The sequence below is a fragment of the Sceloporus occidentalis genome, unplaced genomic scaffold (genome assembly GCF_023333645.1).
Source record: "Sceloporus occidentalis isolate IW3139 unplaced genomic scaffold, rSceOcc1.0.p SCAF_16, whole genome shotgun sequence".
Classification (NCBI taxonomy): domain Eukaryota; kingdom Metazoa; phylum Chordata; class Lepidosauria; order Squamata; family Phrynosomatidae; genus Sceloporus; species Sceloporus occidentalis.
This window is the reverse complement of record NW_028316996.1, coordinates 5,851,370-5,864,147: the sequence shown is the minus strand read 5'-3', so window position 1 is coordinate 5,864,147 and position 12,778 is coordinate 5,851,370.

Below are 12,778 nucleotides of genomic sequence, written 5' to 3'. Positions count from 1 at the left end.
TGCTTTCCACATTGCTCTGTTGTTTGTGTGTATTGCCCCTTGTGTATTTGTGCCCCCCCTGCCCTCCTTTGTGTATTTTTGCTATACACCCTTGTGTATTGATTTATTTGATGCCCCCAGCCAGCCCCCCTCCCTTGTGTATTGATTTATTTGAGGCCCCCAGCCAGCCCCCCTCCCTTGTGTATTGATTTGTTTGATGCCCCCAGCCAGCCCCCCTCCCTTATGTATTGATTTATTTGATGCCCCCAGCCTGCCCCCCTCCCTTGTGTATTGATGCACCAACCCCTTGTAATGGTTATTATAATGGCCCCCATACAAATGTGTATTAACCCCCCCCCCGATGTGTAATTATGTCCCCAGCCTGCCAGCCACCATCTTTTTGTATTTAATTTTCCCAAGGCAGCCCCCCCCCTTGTTAATGTCCCTCCTTCAGTGAAGCTTTTGTTAATGTGCCTCCTCCAGTGAGATCTGGTGTACTTACTCTAGTGCATTACTTCTAATAACACAAATCTTTTAAATAACGGCATTTTTAACAAAATACCCAAACGGATTTAATGGGGGTTCTCCTTCTATGCAGCCCCTGCAAATTACATTTGAAGACCCTTCTGCTTATCAACAATTTTTTTAAATGAAATAATTACTTTTTTGAAGGTCTTCGTTTTTCCACTGCTCTTGCTCTTCTACCGCGTGCTCCCTGTCACAGCATCTGTTCCGTAAGTGCCCGCCCCCTTGACATCTTCAAAGGGGCGGGACGAAGAGCCTCAATAATCGGCATGCCGGCAAGCCATTAACCCCTTAACGACAATTGCCGGTCCTGGCACGACACGGAAAAGCATGTGCTTTACGACAATTGACGTGCCAGGACCGGCACGTCTTTAAACAGGTGCAGAAAGCGATCTGTTTTCGCTTTCTGCACCCAAAAAACTTTGCTGAATGCCTCGACCTCGAGGCATTCAGCAACGCCGCGATCGGAACGAAGGGGCCATCTCTGGCCCCTCCATGGGGCGTCAACATCCGCCATACTTTGTATGGCGGCGGACGCCCGTTTTAAAAGCGTTTAGGAGGCGATCGACGATGGGCTGTGACCGCTCCGGAGAGCGGTCACAGCCGCAGCTGCCGATGATCTTCGCCATCAAGCAAGATGGCCGCTGCCCTGTAACAGGAACCAACAAATTTTAAAAGTTCGCTAGATGGCTTTTTTTAAAAAGACAAAAAAAATATATATATATAAAAAATATATTTTTGTGAGCAAGTCCTAAAATTAGCATATTAGCTTAAAACAATTCTCGCATGGAAAAATACTGGCATATTAAATGCCCTTGGGGTGTCTACTTTTAAAAAAGGTATGATTTGATGGGGTAAATTGAATTGGCCAGGTTCAACAACGTCCCAATTAACACCGGGGGAAGGATGGCCACACACCTAATTTCCAATTAGAAAAATGCACACGTACCAAATGTGGCCTTTTAGTTCCCACAAAAATGACAAACCCATGCATGTGGGGTATCACTGTACTCAGGAGATGTTGCTGAACACATTATGGGGTGTCGTGTGACAGCGGCATATACCAGGAGCTGTAAATTCATACATAAAGTAGGTGTGTGTGGGAAAAATACACACACAAAAATACTACTGCAAACTTTGAAAACATGCTGGTGGTAAAATGTGTGCATGCAAAGAGTTAAAATACCAGCATTTAAAATACCCTGTGGTGTCTAGTTTTGAAAAATATATGGTTTTGTTGGGCACACTGAAATGGCCCGGCTCAAAGATGTACCAAATAGGGCATGGGCAGTGGATCCCCAAATGCCAAAGTTCAACATTGAAAAATGTGCATGCCCCAAATGTGGCCCTTTTGCCCCCAAACGGCCAGGCAAAATCATTCATGTGAGGTATCGCTGTACTCAGGAGATGTTGCTGAACACATATTGGGGTGTTTTGTGATAGTGACATATACGAGAACTTTTTAATTCATACCTGAAGTAAAATGTGTGTGGAAAACCAAATGCAAAAAAATGACTACCACAAAGTTTGACAAAGACTGGTGGTAGATATGGTGCATGGAAAGAGTTAAAATACTAGCATTTGAAATACCCTGGGGTGTCTAGTTTTCAAAAATATATGGGTTTATTGGGCACACTGAAATGGCCCGACTCAAAGATGTACCAAATAGGGCATAGGCAGTGGATCCCCAAATGCCAAAGTTCAACATTGAAAAATGCGCATGCCCCAAATGTGGCCCTTTTGCCCCCAAACAGCCAGGCAAAATCATTCATGTGAGGTATCGCTGTACTCAGGAGATGTTGCTGAACACATATTGGGGTGTTTTGTGATAGTGACATAAACGAGAACCTTTTAATTCATACCTAAAGTAAAATGTGTGTGACAAAACAAATGCAAAAAAATGACTACCACAAAGTTTGACAAAAACTGGTGGTAGATATGGTGCATGGAAATAGTTAAAATACTAGCATTTGGAATACCCTGGGCTGTCTAGTTTTCAAAAATATATGATTTGATGGGGTAAATGTGTAGAAAAAAGCAAAAAAACATAAAAACATTGGGTATTTCTAAACTCAGGACAAATAGTAGAATCTATTTAGCAGGTTTTTTCATTACCTTTTATAGATGAGTAAAAGATTTTTCAACTAAAAGTTAGAAACAGTCATTTTTTTCTAAATTTTTCACCATATTTTATACTTTTTTTAGTAGTAAATAATATGATACAATCAAAACAATGTCATCTAAAGAAAGCCCTTCTTGTCCTGAAAAAAACAATATCTAATGTGTGTGGGTTCAGTAAAAGGGAAAGAAGAAAATTACAGCTAAACACAAGCAGCGCAGAAATTTTAAAAAGGCCATTGTCACGAAGGGGTTAAGCGGCCGGCGGCTAACAGTTTCAAAGCGGCTCTAAAACCGCTTCGGTTTTACAGCCACTTTGAAACTGTCAGCCGCATAGGCTGCAATTTCGCCTCAATGTGCCGGCACACCGGGAAATGTCCCGGTTTCCCGGCGGTGAGCCGGGTCAATTGGGGGGGCACACTGGGGGGCACAGCATAATGTAGGGGGGGCCATGGCCCCCTCTGGCCCCCCCCTGCCGACGCCACTGTTCCATAGCACATTACTTTTGGCTATATATATTGTGACAGAAAGCAGGGGATGATAATGGAGGGAGTGTATATATCCCCTTATATTTTGCAGGGTGGTTACCCACAATAGGTTTTCTAGCCCCAGGGAGATGTACTGTTAATATTGGACTTATTAACGTCTGTTGTTATTTGTGTGTTTTTGGGTCCCTGGGGTGGAGCATTTGGAGAGTAGGGCGGGCCAGTGCTCCACTCCACAGTTTATGAGCAGCCGAAGACCAGCAGGTGGGAATCCAGTCCGGAGATTATCGGATACTCTCCTAGTACTCACCTGGTTCCACTAATTAATGGGAGAGGCAGTTAAGTAGCCTCCTGGTCTCAGGGCAAAGGAGAGATCATTTGGCTCCCTGAGAGAGAGCTGCCAAAAACACTGACTGCTGCAATTATTGCATATATTGTGTTATTTTGTTTTGTTGGAACGGATAAGCTGTCCAACTGCAGTTAGGTTGGAGTAACTTGTATTAGTTAGTGCTCACAAGAGCGAGGCTTTTTGTTTGATTTATTTATTTTCTGTTATGCCTGTGACGAAAAATAAAAACAGGCCCAGCCTTTTATTTTACCCTCCTCGTGTCTGAGCCGTCTCTGCAGCCTTGAAGACTGTGTGTAAGTAAAGATTCCCGGACAGAGTACCAAAGTGAAGGGGTATTCTGTCACATATGGTGGAGAATGCAGGCATAACAAATTACTGTGCATCCTGTCCTGATTGTCAGCGCACCGCCCCATTTAAAGCATTCCGTAGTCCATTGGTGCCCTTGCCCATCATTGAAACCCCATTTGAACGTATTGCAATGGATTTTGTTGGCCCGTTGGTGAAATCTGCGAGAGGACACCAATATATATTAGTAATATTGGATTACGCCACCCGATATCCCGAGGCGATACCTATGCGTACAACCTCTGCAAAGTCTATTGCCAAAGAGTTGTGGATGATGTTTAGCAGGGTTGGGATCCCAAAAGAAATTTTGACAGACCAGGGAACACCATTCATGTCTAATGTCACTAAAGAGTTATGCAAGCTCCTTAACATAAAGCACCTGAAAACATCTGTGTATCACCCACAAACAGATGGCCTTGTAGAGCGGTTTAACAAAACCTTAAAGGCAATGCTAAGGAGAGTAATTGATAAAGACGGGAAAAATTGGGATTTTCTGTTACCCTATTTAATGTTTGCCATTAGGGAAGTGCCCCAAGCCTCTACGGGTTTTTCACCATTTGAATTATTGTATGGTAGGCATCCCCGGGGGATACTTGACATAGCTAAGGAAACTTGGGAACAAGAAGGTACTGCATATCGTAGCGTCATTTCCCACATAAGCCAAATGCAGGAACGTATGGAAGCTATTATGCCCATAGTACGAGAGCATATGGAAAAGGCCCAACAGGATCAGAAGAATAGTTATAACAGGAACGCCAGGGTTCGGGTGTTTCAGCCTGGTGATAGAGTCCTAGTCCTGGTCCCCACCGTAGAAAATAAATTCCTAGCAACCTGGCATGGACCATATGAAATTATTGAAAGGGTAGGAGAAGTAAACTACAGGGTGAGACAGCCAGGCAGAAGAAGGCCTGAACAAATATATCACGTAAATCTGCTTAAGCCATGGAAGGACAGGGAAGTCTTAGTTGCAGTGGAAGCCACTACCTTTCCCCTAAAGGATAATGTGGAACCAGAGGTTAACATACCAGTAACCCTGTCAGTACACCAGACACGTGAGGTGAAGGAATTTATTAGATTAAATACAGATGTGTTTTCTCCAAACCCAGGCAGAACAAATGTTATAAAACATGATATTATAACAGAACCAGGTAAAAGGATCTACCTCAAACCTTATAGAATACCTGAAGCTCGCAGGGAAGCAGTTAGGGCAGAAGTAAAAAAAATGCTACACCTTGGGGTAATTGAAGAGTCATGCAGTGATTGGAGTAGCCCTTTTGTACTTGTACCAAAACCGGATGGTACAATAAGATTTTGTAATGATTACCGTAAATTGAATGCCATCTCAAAATTTCATTCATATCCCATGCCCAGAGTTGATGAGCTAGTAGAAAGACTGGGGAAAGCCCGTTACCTTACTACACTTGATTTAACCAAGGGATACTGGCAGGTTCCGCTAACAGAGCGAGCGAAAGAAAAAACTGCTTTTTCTACCCCCGATGGTGTTTTTCAATATAAGGTTTTACCTTTTGGGTTACATGGAGCCCCTGCCACCTTTCAAAGGATGATGGACGGGTTATTGAAACCACATATGCGTTATGCAGCTGCATATTTGGATGACGTAGTCATACATAGTGAAGACTGGGGATCTCACCTTCCAAAAGTGCAAGCCGTGTTGAATTCAATCCGAGATGCTGGGTTAACGGCTAACCCGAGTAAATGTACAATTGGCCTAGAGGAAGCCAAATACTTAGGGTATTCAATTGGAAGGGGTTTAGTGAAACCTCAGCAGGCAAAAATAGAAGCCATACGCAATTGGCCGCAACCAGCCACTAAGAAACAGGTGAGAACATTCCTAGGTTTAATTGGATACTACAGGAGGTTCATCTCTGAATTTGCTACAATTGCAAGTCCGTTAATAGACCTTACAAAAGCAAAAGCCCCGGTGTTGGTAAAATGGTCCCCAGAAACTGAGAAAGCATTCAAAAAGTTGAAGGAAATCATCTGTACCCAACCAGTGTTAGTAACCCCTGACTTCTCCAAAGAATTCATTTTGCAGACAGATGCATCTGATGTTGGACTGGGTGCAGTCCTTTCTCAGGAAAGCCGAGGGGAAGAGCACCCAATCTTGTACATAAGCAGGAAGCTTAACCCACACGAAAGGAATTACTCTATTGTAGAGAAAGAATGCCTTGCTATAAAGTGGGCGGTAGACCACCTTAAATATTACCTGCTAGGGAGAAAGTTTAGACTGGTAACTGACCATGCACCACTTACATGGATGTGCCAGAACAAAGAGAAAAACAGTAGAGTAACGCGCTGGTTTCTGAGTTTGCAACCTTATCACTTTTCAGTAGAACACAGGGCTGGATGCAAACAGGGAAATGCTGATGGGCTCTCAAGAATGCACTCGCTGATGTCTATGGTCGCTCACCCCATCAGGTCTGAGCTGGGGGGGAGGATGTGTGACAGAAAGCAGGGGATGATAATGGAGGGAGTGTATATATCCCCTTATATTTTGCAGGGTGGTTACCCACAATAGGTTTTCTAGCCCCAGGGAGATGTACTGTTAATATTGGACTTATTAACGTCTGTTGTTATTTGTGTGTTTTTGGGTCCCTGGGGTGGAGCATTTGGAGAGTAGGGCGGGCCAGTGCTCCACTCCACAGTTTATGAGCAGCCGAAGACAGGCAGGTGGGAATCCAGTCCGGAGATTATCGGATACTCTCCTAGTACTCACCTGGTTCCACTAATTAATGGGAGAGGCAGTTAAGTAGCCTCCTGGTCTCAGGGCAAAGGAGAGATCATTTGGCTCCCTGAGAGAGAGCTGCCAAAAACACTGACTGCTGCAATTATTGCATATATTGTGTTATTTTGTTTTGTTGGAACGGATAAGCTGTCCAACTGCAGTTAGGTTGGAGTAACTTGTATTAGTTAGTGCTCACAAGAGCGAGGCTTTTTGTTTGATTTATTTATTTTCTGTTATGCCTGTGACGAAAAATAAAAACAGGCCCAGCCTTTTATTTTACCCTCCTCGTGTCTGAGCCGTCTCTGCAGCCTTGAAGACTGTGTGTAAGTAAAGATTCCCGGACAGAGTACCAAAGTGAAGGGGTATTCTGTCACAATATATATATATATATATGTGTGTGTGTGTGTGTTTTCAGTGGTATGATTTAATGGTGGAAATTATTAATGCCCCCCCAGTTTGACTGTGGTATCTCGTGTGCCCCCCCTATATATTGTTTCTAGAGTCGCCACTGCCTACATCACATGCATGTTTAAATTCCCTCACTGCTAAATTCCCTACTGGGAAGCTGTTTTACTGATTTACTTACTTGGTAAGTAAAATAAAAAATTATATATATATATATATATATATATATATATATATATAATGTAGATCCTCAGAACAGCAAGTTAACATAACTGCTCCCACTGTGCAATTTACATGGGTTCCTAGTAATGTAAACATTGATTATTTTAATTTGTAGACATAATTATAAAGGTTTCTTTAGTGTATTCCATATTGATGGCTAGCGTTCTCTATCCAATATATGAATACTAGTGTAGAAAACCTACTAGTTTCAAAACCCTTTTTGACATCTATAAAATAATCCGTTAGACAATATTTGGAAATGTCCCCATTGACCTTCAGCTCACTGTAGATATAATGTGGTGGCGTAGGACCCTGTTTTACGCCAACTCTATAAGAGATCTATCTGAGCTCACATCTGTGAATAACAGATAATGATCATCTTGTTACTGAACCGTAATATTAATGTTTTTGGAAACCTAGTTATGGCAGACTATTGTGAATGTTTGATTTACATGTGTTCTTTCTGTTAGATATAAGCCATAGTATGGCAGTGCAAATAGAAGAATTATTGATGGCAGAGATTGAGGGACTCGGCATGCTACTGAATTGCTGTCCAAATGCAACAGCTGTTTATTATAATAACACTCATATAATTGTTTCCTGAGCCAGGTGCAAGATTTAATAATTTGTTACACAGATTTAGTTACTCTGCAAATCATATCCTTTTGGGTGAGTGACACAATAAGTGTAAAGTACTTATAAACCACTAAGATCTCACCCTCTCTCTGCCTTTCTATTCACTTTCTCTCCTCTTTTTGCTCTATCCTATCTTTCTCTTCTCTTTTTGTCTCCCTATTACCCCTTTCTCTTTCTCTCTCTTCTTTCTCAAATATTTCCTTCAATGGTGTCTGTTTTGACTCTCAGGATACTTCTATAATTCCCAAAAAATATTTTGTGTTAAATGTGTGAGCGTCTTTGTATGCAATTTAATAAAAAATATTTAAATAAAACATGTAATAACCTATTTTTAGATGACTGGAATGTGTGTGTGTGTGGGGGGGGTCGCCTTGTTACTGATTTTATTTCCCCCGATACCTCTCGTGTACTTACCTGGCAACAGTTTCGTGAGAAGTTCTCCTCAGTTTCTGTTCACCCGTTACATTACTTACAGCTTCACAGTTTTGTTGTCAGTATCCTAGCTACACTATCGCCCAAGGATCACAACAATCCGCTCGACAGTATAACTCTATGTACCTCTTCCAACTCCCTCTCTATGTCCCTTCTCTACGTCCCTTCTCTACAGGCAAATCCGTCCAATACATTCCGCTCCACTAATTGGTTCTGCCTTCAAACACTAATGGGGTCCTCCCCGATTCCAGGGCTTCCTTGTGTTCAGGCGATGGTTGCGTGAGAGTCTCCGGAGGTGTGATATGACTGGATTATCATATGTCTGTTTGTTTTTCTTCTGGGCTACCGGTCTCCTGTACCTTTCATATTGGCTCTTCTTACATGGGTTTTTCTTATGCCTGCGTTAAATATGTCGTCCTTACTATCAGTATGTACATCTCAGGACTCCTATGTTACTAATGCATACTTATTGTCTTTGTATGCTGTGATTTGGTTTGCCCTTATTTCCATTTGTGTTTTGTACTTTATATGTGCTATATCCTCTTTTGAATAAATTGTTTAAAAAAAAAAAAAAGTCATACAAAATATTAAATTGTCACACACAGCGTAGGACTAAACACCGGTAGCAGACAGGACTGCAAGAAACAGGCTCAAGGTCAGAGACTAGCCAAGGGCAGGGCACCAGAAAACCAGAATGTAGTGAAACTAGCTAAGGTCAGGTTACCAGAAGTCAGCAACAACAAATAAACAAGCCAGCTTCAGCAACTACAGATCAAACAGAACATGTACTGTGCATAGGTACTATAGGACATAGGCAGGACAATCAGAATGTTATGTCCAAAGATTTCTGGGGTATTAAATAGGAAGTGGAAGGCTTTGGCACCTAACTTGGCTCCAGATTTCAAAAGTCTGTTATGTCACTTCCGTACATCTCGCGGCCATCTTGAGTGTGGCGAGCAAGTAACCTCCCTTTATAAGGTGAAGTCATTTCCACCGTCGCCACTAGAGGGTGCAAAGACACAAAAGAGGACGACGATGGAGGGGTCTCCCTCTCCTGCGAGGTGGAGGGAGGTCTCCCCCCTTATTCGCTGCGTCCGATTGTCGGAGGCAGGGGTTCTCTCCCTTCTTGACTGAAGCTGTTTGTCAGAGACGAAGGGTCTCCCCCCTCTTCACAGCGGCTGCTGCTGTGTGCCGGAGGCGGGGGGGGGGGGGTCTCCCTCTTCTTTGCAAATAGGTGACATCAATAAACAAAATTAATGTTAACATTATTTAACCCCTTAATGACAAAGCCCGTACATGCATTGTTTTCAATGGGTTTAGGGACCGCCCATTGTCCTTAAGGGGTTAAAAAATAATGTAATACAAATTTTTTATGGAATATTGTAGTTTAGAATATTTTTTTATTAGAATAAACCATACAAATTGTAATAAAAATATTCATAATATTCAGTAACGAAGTGTGTAATAAAAATAATTTTATTGGAGGCAATTCTTTTCTAAAAAGTATAGATAATGGCAGTGAAAAAACTAACAAATGATAAACATGTTACAGTATTGAGGTACTGTATTCAGGTGTACAAGAAGAATACAAAGAAACTGTTCATTTGCCATAGTTTGTAAGAAATGTATCAATAATTCCACAGAAATGAACAGATCAAGACTTTTTTTGTTTGTTTTACAAAAATTAGGTACCTATTTCTCATAGTGATTGATATTAAAGAGTATTGTTCATTGGCTGAGTAGGCTCTCATAATACAGGCTATGTTGAAAACCTTTAATGCGTAAAAAAAAAAAAAACCCACCAGGTTAACGTTGAAATATAATTTTATGTTTAGTTTTTAGAGGATGTTGTGGAAACCAATTGAAATTGGACAGATTTTGGTTGGTCCTGGTATCAGGAGTAAAAAGTTGAAAACCCACAAAAAGTGCCCCCCCTCCATATTTTTAAGAAGTAGGACCTAACATTCAACCCTTTTCTCACAGAGCACATAAATTCCACTTTGCTTCATATAATCACTTTTGAGTTCAAAAGAGGGGTTAATTACTGTTAAATATCTCCAAAATGCTCTTTTTTTTTTTTAACAACATTGCTGTCAAATGTCCTACTTAATAAAAAAAAATAAAAAAAAACACTTAAGTAGAACCACATGGATCTAATTCAGACAGGACTGACCCCGTCTACAGATCACTAGTCTGTGCGGAGAATAGGGATTTAAGCATTAAAGAATCAGACTGGTTAAAACTGTCCCCTGGGTCTCTGCATGCCCTAGAGGAAGACTCAGAACAAATTTGAGAATTGCAGCCTAATGTGCATCTTTGTGTTAATGATATGTAATAGCAAAAAAAAGTATTAAACAGGCTTGTAAAGGGACTGTAATGTTGCCTGCGTTATTTGTTATTTACCGGTAAATGTTCATAGATTACCAACATAAAATCTTCTTCAAAATAATTCAACTTATGTGTTGTGATATTGTGGCAGTTGATCTGTGAATACTTGTTGCTGAATGCAGATGTATTTTTTTTTTATTTCTAAATCACGGTGACTTAAAGCACAGTGTAACAGAAACGTGGATATTTTCTTTCTAATTAAATATGTTGTTTTCCAAGAAACAGAGCATTTCTACTTACAACATATTACACAAGCTCCTCATTGTTGAGAATTTGTTCTGCGTATTCAGTTAAATGAAGAATAATTTGTTCAGATGCATTTGTGCCTTACGAATTATAGATGTCACTAGATTATAGTCACCCCGTTCCTTCAAGATGGTAAGCTTGCAAGCAGGGCTCTCTCCACCTAATGTTTTGGTTTGTCTTGGTTTGTCAATTCTTGTCTTGTCATACCCCTTGAATATATGTATTGTATTAAGCGCTGCGTAAATTGTTGGCACTATATAAATAAATAATAATAATAAATGTTATAGGTAAAGCTTTATTATAATAGAATAAGCCTGTTCCAGCATTAGCGTGCTGTGTCCATCTACAGGATGAATGAGACCTATATTTCTTGTTTCCTAGCCACCTATATTTTCTCCATTTGTATGGTTATGTTAGGTTGTGAGCAGGGCGCTCTTTACCTAATGTGTGAGTTTTTCTTTGCCAATTCTAGTTTTGTTATACCCTTTGAATGAATGCACTGTAAGAAGCGCAATGCTATATAAGTAAAAATATATATATATATATATATATATATATGTATATAATTATGTACCTTGCTCTTATTGAGAGCAGTGGATGATTTTTTGTGTGTGTGTAAATGGCAATTAGTGTGTATACAGCTCTCTGGGACCATCAATATACATTCTAAGACTCATGCTTTATTCTTCCTTGATTCATTCCTAGTCTTTGCTGCTAATATATTCAGGTCATGTTCAGCATCATTTGAATTTTGGTTGAATGCTTTGCTTGAGAGATCCATCTCTCTCCCTTCTCTCTCTCCTGCCTGTCATATAACATCCTACTGAACTGGGGCCGCGCCCATGCTTAACATAATACATCAGGAAGAAGGTCAGCATACTATCAGAGCTTGGGCGGCAAGCCTGTTTTTTAGCCTGTGTGTGTGCGCGGATTACTCGTTCCAAAAACAAGAAGGATCTGGATGGTTTTCTTATCTTCCTCTACACATGCAGATTTTGGAAGGTCATAGTAGATTAGCATTCTCGAATAACACTTTGTATATGTACAGCATTTGAGTATGTGAATCTGGAGTGCCTTATCGCTTTTTAATAATATCAGATATTATAATTAAAATAGTTTTTCATAGTTTCCTAAAGTTAATATGCAGCATTCATTGTTTTACTTAAATGCTGTATGTATTCTTTATTATTTGAATACTTATGTTTATAATTTCAGTTAGTATCCTGTTTCAGGACACTGAAATGATAAACATGAGTTTTTAATTAAGTTATTGATAAACATAAGTTATACATTATTTCTGTTGGATCCTTAACTGTGAGAGAATTACTCCTGGACATCATAAAGATATATTATGAAACACTATCAGCATCTCCTGTATATGCTTTCATGAACAAAAGTCATATAGCTGTATTAGCCCAAGAGAAAACAGAGCTTTTGTCGAAGTTGATACCTTTTATCAGGCCAACATAAGCTTTTTAGGATCTTCTATTCTGGGACAAGAAGAAGGTCTCTTCTTCTGGTGGAATCTGAATTCCATCTCAAGTAATGACCTCCGAGTGCAGGACGTATCAACTTCAACTAAAAACTCCAGTGTTAATTGAGATGTAGTAAATCCAGTGCATTGCAGGTCAATGCCGTTTGGAAAAATGTTAAAAGTTATATTTATCACAATAGTTTATTACTTTTATCTTACATCTGGTGCATTTTAACATTAGTACTTCAGCAGACACATCAATGGAAAGCATGCCTATCAATATTTGCAATATCCTTGTATTTACCTATATCATGAATTTACACTTGCATATGACACTTTGTTCTTATTATGGTCAACATTTTCAGACTGCTTGTCCTATTGTTTTAAAAGAACAATAAAGGCTCCCACATCTGCACATTAGTTTAGCT